Source organism: Thunnus thynnus, chromosome 4 (assembly GCF_963924715.1).
Source record: "Thunnus thynnus chromosome 4, fThuThy2.1, whole genome shotgun sequence".
In the NCBI taxonomy this organism is placed as follows: Eukaryota; Metazoa; Chordata; class Actinopteri; order Scombriformes; family Scombridae; genus Thunnus; species Thunnus thynnus.
The window spans coordinates 8,573,160-8,581,107 of NC_089520.1; the positions used below are offsets into that span (position 1 = coordinate 8,573,160).

The window sequence follows — 7,948 nt, forward strand, 5'->3', positions numbered from 1 at the left end:
TCCCACTTACATTTACTACTTATATGAATAAAAACACAATAGAATTTGCAATTCACTACACTATTAAGATAAAAGGATAATTATGTCAACAACAGCACTGGTAGTCATGTTCATTATGTTTCAAATATAAAGCAATAAGGTGCAGATGACTGCATATTGACTAAACATGTACTTCTTGTTGTTGTTGAGATGTGCATTAACCAACCCTTTTTGAAGCTTAAAAATAAAGTTGTAAGTGGTGTCTGGTGGATAAACTATGTAATGAGGACACCATTTCTAAATTACCTCAAACATATGTTTGTAATGTCTATTCATTTTTGGCTACTAATCTGTAATATGGTAATGTCATCTGATTTTTTGGACGGGCTTTACATTTCGTCAGATGCTCATATCCGCACCACCCAAAATTTATGACCATGGACTGCTGACAACACAAATGGTTCTTCTTGTTGTATAGAGGTTGACATTTTTATTTCTACTGTGTGGAACATGTACACCGACACCCAATATAGTGCAGAACCACATCCTCAGCCGTCTGCATCCGTTTTGTAATATATCAGGGCTCCTGCAGCACTGATAATGACTCCACAGATGTTTATTATCTAGTTTACAGAACCAAGCAGATTCAATCAATGTTCTCCCCACCAATATAACTTTATGAATTGTGGGACAATTGGAGTGCTGATAACTGCTTCATAAATCCCCTCTACAGTAGAGTGAATTCTAACCCCCAAAATTTCCAATAAATGCAAGATTTAGTGAATCTTATAAACCATAGCCTGATAATCTGGGAACAGCGTCAATGAGCACAACACCAGACCTATTTGGATTGCAGGAAAAACAATCAGTGATGTGAATGGTGACTCAGAGGTCTGGAGGCAGGAGACATAAGCCTCATATTTCCATCTGGAGCACAACAGAACACCTTGAGTTTTTTCTTTTTTTAGGATTAGATACATGTTGACACTGAATGCAAATACTTAACCTGTGAGGTGCATGAGTCACATATCCAAACAAAAGGTTTGATTACATTCCACTGGATTCCTTAATTCCTTTCACTGTCAACACATCCTGGATATTTAGGAGTACCTTCATTTACTTTTAAGATATTAGCTTAACACTTTAGGCCCCAGGGAGGAGGTGGAGCCATTGTGTCTATTAAAGAATGAGTCATAATAAAACGTGGTGATCTTTGCATCACATGCCTTCTACCCTCATGTAATAAACATTCAGTGAAAGCTGTAATTATCAGAGCAGTAAAAGCCAACTTTATCATAATATTTTCCTCTGAAAGCCTGAGGTTCAGGATCATTTATTACAGTATAAGACAGATCTAAAGGATGATTGGAACAGAGAGACCAAAATGTGCAGAGAACAAAAACCTCAGCTCCTTCTCTGGTAAGAAAAATTGGAAATATTAGACAATTATATGCAGACAAAAATAAATCGAAAAGTAGAGAAGCAATAAAAACAACAATCAGTAATGTCTGGTCAGTTTCTAGATGCATCTCATCATACAGCACTTGAGCTGGAAAATTTCTCCCAATGAGCCGAAGCTCAGAGATCAAAGGTTTCTCTTTAGAAAAGAGAATTTCTCTCAACTGCCAACATGAACAGCTGCTGCATTCATCAGTCTCACAAATCAGACACATGAAGGAACAATCGAATAGTCACCAGTCACACGACATCTTCAATGTTTCTCAGGATGAGGACATATACCAGAGGTCATTTACAAATTCAGCCTGATGTATCCTGCAAACATTTTATCAGGTATAATTAATCAATATCAGTATAATTTTTTGTAGTTTTGGATAAGACTTTTCAGACATTCATCTGATCTTTACTTTTTTCCTCATGTGAATTACTGGATATTCCTACATCTGCAGCCCTCTACAAGCTATTCAAATAAACCTGTGGGAAAAAACTGCTTGCTTGCTTGTTGACAAATTTCACATTTATGCATGTTCAGCTAACCTGCTATGCAATGACTTTTTAGGTTGTGAGAAGAATTGCCGATACTTGTAATTATATTAATCGGAAGTGTACCAAACACACACTGTGGTCTAATAATACAATTATCATTATAGGTTCAGACTACTCACAATGACTGGTGTTTCTAGAGTAAAGACTGTTTACAGCAAGTTACTTTTTAGCTACTACTGTGTCCTTTTACAGTTATTAAAAACTTAATGGGCAGGATATGTTTTGTTGGTTAGGTCACTATGGAGTAACTTTCATTTTGAAAGTTGTTGTGTTCTTGTTTAACGTACATTCCCAGAGCCAATTAGGCCAGCACACAAGAATGATGATGCAAAATGAAGGACTGTACTCTGCATGAAACCATGGATTGGTTGAAACAAAGGGGGTTTGTCCAGCTACACCCAGATGGTTAACTCACTGCTTTGACACTGCGTCCAATCTTCTATTTATTTCACTTACGTGATGTTACTTTTCTACCGATATTGTGAGCCCACTATATGATCTCATGGGTGGGTGTTCAAGCTCCCAAGCCCCCATGGATGCCTATTTCCAATATTTAGAATTATCAGATTAAAAAAAACAAGAACAAAAAAACCCACTATGATATGAATATCAGTATCAGCCTTAAAAATTCCTGCATTAGGTAGACTCATGATGAGGTGAGGTCATGGTGAAGTCTGAGGATGGTGAACAGACGTCTGTTGTGCAGCCGTTCTGTAACACTTCCAGCAGCAGGTAACATACTGAGCAGAAGGGTCATAGCTCTGTTAAAATGTTTCCTGGCAACAAGACGTTCCTGTGGCACTAAAGCATCAACAACGTGAGGCAATTCCTTGGCACTGTTGTCCTGCATGTTGCCCCGGTGACTCAAAGCTTTAAAGGCTCAGATGGAGGAAATTCTCTTTAACACACGAGCACAACAAGCTCCCGCCAGTCCACAGCCATCACAAACAGACTTCTAATGGGTTGGAAAGAATGAGATCCTGAAGAGAGAGACATCCTGACCGACTCCCACCAGGAACGTAGACCATCTTCCATCAGGAAATAATCTCTAACATTTAATTTGCAGCTTGAATACTGTAATTCCAACAATTACGCCATAGATTTTTTCACTACCACAAACCAAATTCCCTCTTTGGACTATTAAAGCCACTGAATTAAATCTTTCTGTGGCCGACCAGTCAGCTGAGAAGTATGAGGTTTTCATGCATGCAGATCCCCCTTAACAGAGGATGACGGCACGACAGAAGTCCTGCTCCAAACAAAAGTTCAACATTTTAAAGGTTGCAGTTCAACTTCAACAGATTTTCAAGTACGTGACGTGCATTGATTCCAATCACTGTCAAACAACACCATGATCAGAACATTTTAGCAAATCAAAATGATAGGGATGGAAAAATATGTGACAACACAAAAACGTGATTAGGTAGTCCTGTTGCCCGTTTGTACTGTGAGAGAAAATTGAATAGTAGGTTATCATTTGATGTATTTCTTGTATATATCATACATGTTACAAATAATGTTATTAAGTTCAGTTTAGTGTTGGTTCCTCTCTGTGTTGTGTCTATTCTAAACTCAGTTCTTTGCTGTGTAAAATGAGACAGTTGAGTGTTTAACATTTCGTTCATTCTGTTGTACTTTTTTCTGAGCGAGTGGTGACAAACCACAGTTATGCAGATTTCTATGTGTCAATCTGATAAGCCTTTGGGGGATAGTGTTGTTTGTTCTTAATTTTAAATGCTAGCAATGTAATTTTGTGATGCTACTTGGTGCATGCTTGTGTACTGTCATGTATGGTTGTATAGAAAGACTGTTCCTAGGTTAGTTAAACTCTTGACTTTTGTTTCTATGTGAAGGTTGTTTGCTGACCTGTAAGGTTAGTAAACAGATGTTTCAAATTCTGTACATCAGTATTTAAAGGACTGGCTGAGTGCCAACTTTTCAGACAAAGAAAAGCTAGGTGGTATCTTTGTCTCCAGAAATATGATGCATTATACCTCTGATTTTATTATTTGATGACATTATTTCATAACCTGACAATGCTCTCTTTGTGTGTTCATTGAATGATGAAGCAATTTTCCACTACAGTACTGCAGGGAGTGAAATCATTTTTTGGAGGTGAGGAGCAGAAAATGGTAATACAACTCAAAAGGTCTAAAATAGAGACGGGGAAAGCTCCATCAGCACAGAAATCATTGTTGTGGTAGAACATCGGCTACAGAAATCTGGAAAAAATAATGAAGGGCAAGACAATAATCCCCTACTCAATGGCACGACAAGACCAACCAACACTCACGCTACCAAAGGGAGTTGATGAGGATACATTGAAAAATCTGCCTGGGGACAACACTACAGAAAATGTTTACTAACCCTCTACCGTCTGCTAAAGAAATATCAAAAGCAGGTGCACTTTTCTTGGATTTTTGGGCACTTTTTCCAATTGAGCTGGTTGCTAATGTATTCAGTCCAGTCATTTTTCTGTCCTGCAATGGCTCAGACATTATATATTATTAATACTATTTGCTCAGTTAATACCTATTAGACCCATTCTAAGAGTTTGTTACTTTCACTTTTATCCTGCACAGTCACACATTGTTGTCATTTAATTATTTTTTGCATCAAATATTGAACCCCATATTCTATATTGAGTTGTATTAAGAAAAAAAGCATATCTGGTAGCAGTAAGATTTGTTATCATTTTGAGATATCAAGAAACAAACAAAGAACAACAAAGAAATAAATACGCTTATATGATATATTATGAAAGCAAAAAAAGCAAATCATAGAAAATGTTTTCCCTTTGTGTGCAGGTGAAGGTTTTGTCATGATGGCAGCGCTATAGGAAGGTTCATAATAATTGGGAATCATTCTCTGAAAACTGAATATTCACAGCAAGTTCACAGATTATCAGACTCTACTCTACTGTTTATCCATGCAAACAGTATAATAGGATATGCTGTGAGGCTAGTGGTCCTTACAATGTAGAACAAAGCCTGTGTCCTCTCACAGTGTGCAGAAAGCTCCCTTGCAAGTTTACATCAGGGTCCAATCAGATCCTTGCAATGTTTGGGAAAATTGTATCCTTTAATCTTAAAGTCTGGCTCATAACAGGGTATTGTTTCAGCAGTGCTATGAAGCTGTGATTATGAGGAACTGGAAACGAAGTCTGAGGTCTTAACAGCAGAATAATAAATGTGGACTTGCTTACACATCAGATAATAGTAGCTTACACTGGACTTGTATTCTGTGAGACTAGGCAGATAGGCTAAAAGCTTGTAATTTTAACAGCTCAGCTAGGTGTTGAAATTTGTAAACAGTGAAGTGCTTGTTTAACTTTTCCAATTCTTGAACACCTTGACAAGAAACTCTTTCATGGTGATTAGGCAGCTCGCTCACTGCTGGTGAGGTCAAAATGTTGTTTTAATGATGTACTGCTGATGCCTTTTCTCTTTTGACCCAGCTGCAACTTTGTTCTTTACAAATCAAGTTTATTATCATCATCATACAGTTAAGTGGTGTTGACTAATTATTGCTGGTTAAACATCAGTAATACTTTTTAAATGATTACTGCAGCCAGGAACAATATTGATTTTAGCTAACCTGCATTTTGGCAGCACTCAGAGCCCAACTTACTATCACTGTAGTTACACATGGAAAACAAAAGAAAATAGACTTGAAGAGTGAAAATACACTTTGGGTTGTGTTTACGTGTGCGTTTCATGAGTGAAACGAGAGCTAATAAACAGCCTGTGTAGACAGCTGTACTGATTAGAGTATCTGTTCAATCAGACGTGTGCGAGACGGATGACTGGAAAAAAAATGTAGCTGAAACGCCTCTTATTTAGACATGCCATTAGATTAAATCTTTTTCAGAGGTCTTCAGGCCATGATAGGCAGCATTTACAGTGACATGTATACCAACAACATCTAACAGAGAACGCAAACTATGTCCCAAGATCAGAATTAAACAAAATATGATTATGACATAAATGAAATGGCCAATTAGAATAATAAAAGATCAGATCACAAAATACGTAAAGTGCCACCTTAAAAGCCTTCCAATCTACATAAATAGGACCAATCTAGTGCCATAAAACAATAAATTAAATATGGCAAACACATTTATATTCTTAAAAAACCCAAACACCTAAGAGACTATCTCACTGCAAAATATTCCAGAGAGATAACGTGAGGTTACATAACAGGTCTTTTGCCTCATTTAGTGCAGACTGTGGGAAATGTTAATACACGAGTTCGGCAACAAAGGTCAAAGCCGTTTGCACACATTTTAAAAAGTATTTTGCTCAGTCATATTTGCTGGTGTTTGATGGCAGAGAGTATAGAGGTGAGGAGGGATGAAATGCAACAAAGGTCCCCGGCCAGATTCAAACCAGAGACCTTTTGATTTCTTGGTCAGCATCTTTAACTTCTAGGCCACTAGAACGGACGCTTACACATTTTGATGATGGAAAGTGAGGACTGTACGAATGCCTTAAGTCTACAGGAGGTTAAAGAGGAACAGCAGACTTGGCAAAAGTACAAGAAACAGTGAAGAAGAACGGGAGTCTTACTGTTTGACTTGGTGCTCCATGATATACAAAGCTTGTGTACAAAGCATGTAAGCACAGAGAAGATGCATGCTTGAACAGGACATCCCAATAATCTAGCATCCGGCAGTAAGTAGAAAAAACTCTCTGTGCCTTGGGGGGGGGAGAAGTAGCCTTTGTTTGAAAATACAAATGGAATTTCATCTTCTTTCACAAGCTGCTGAATTGAGTCATTGAGAGTGATTGCTAAATATTTGAACAAGGAGACATACTCAGTAGTGTTGCCATGATCTGGAACAATAAGTGGGGGATAGATTAGTCAATGTCAATAGTTTTTACAGATATTGAGTAAACTGAAGTCTGTACAATTTTTATTCAATCCAAACAACATGTTGTATTAGAAATACTATTTCTATATCTGTTTTCCGGGAGAGGTGGGAATTCCTGGTGGATAAAAAGCTTAATTTGCCTTAAATCTTTTAACTTAGGAATTTCCTTCAAACATTACAGCATGTTGAACATGGGAGAGTTCGACAGGCTCCTTGTTGATGAGATGACCATTTACCAGATCTCTGATGGATTGGAAAATATGATTTCTCCACCGAGAAAATGCATTGAAACCAGAACACAGACCCGCCTCCCATTTCGGGTCGTCTGACTGCCAAACCAGGGCATATTTGGATGGTCTGGCTCTGCCATAAGTTGTGCCTCAGAGTGCCGTTACAGCTGGGCTCAGCAGAAAATACCAGCACTGAATGGAAAAAGGAATAGTATAACACGTGAACCCCCGAGGGAGCAATCTACTGTTAGCTTTTCCATTCTTGGGAGGTATTTCTCATTTTTATCTCAAACGTAAAGCTTTGGGGTTTCCTGTTGTGCCTCGTTAAGAAACACATCATGCAGAGCACAACAAAATACAAATAATGGTGATTTGATGTTGCAAAGTATCTCCTGTGTTTCTCCTCTGGCTCTCTTGTCTGTACTTTCCAATTAAAGAGGAACTCTAGTCAGGTCAAGTCAATTCTATTTATCACAAATTCCCCTTTGGCTTTACAATCTGTCCAACACCCTTTATTCTTAGAGCCTCTCTATAATAACACAAAGAGAAAGCTGTCAGTTCTCACCGACTCTGGTGTCAGCTTGTACCACTGTAAGTCAGTATGACTAAACTGCTGAAGACTTATCTGTCTCAACAAGTCTTCAAGCATTCTGGACTTCTTATTAAAACATTTTACCTGTGGGGTGAGATAATAAATAACTCCCAGGGCGGTTTCAAGAATTTTCTTGAAATAAGTGTCAATGTCTTGAAACAAGACAGAATAAGCCTTAGTTGGCTTCACCTACCTGTTAAAGTAATGTGTTTTTGACATTCAGATATAGGTGTCATAACGATATAGATATATAGGACAACAGTGCTCCGT

General features: G+C 37.9%; 1 protein-coding gene across 3 annotated transcripts in view; it reads right to left on the reverse strand.

The window, feature by feature from the left end:
- Window positions 1-7,948, reverse strand: part of cenpp (centromere protein P) — a 116,312-nt gene that overhangs the window by 32,628 nt on the left and 75,736 nt on the right. The window lies entirely within an intron of this gene.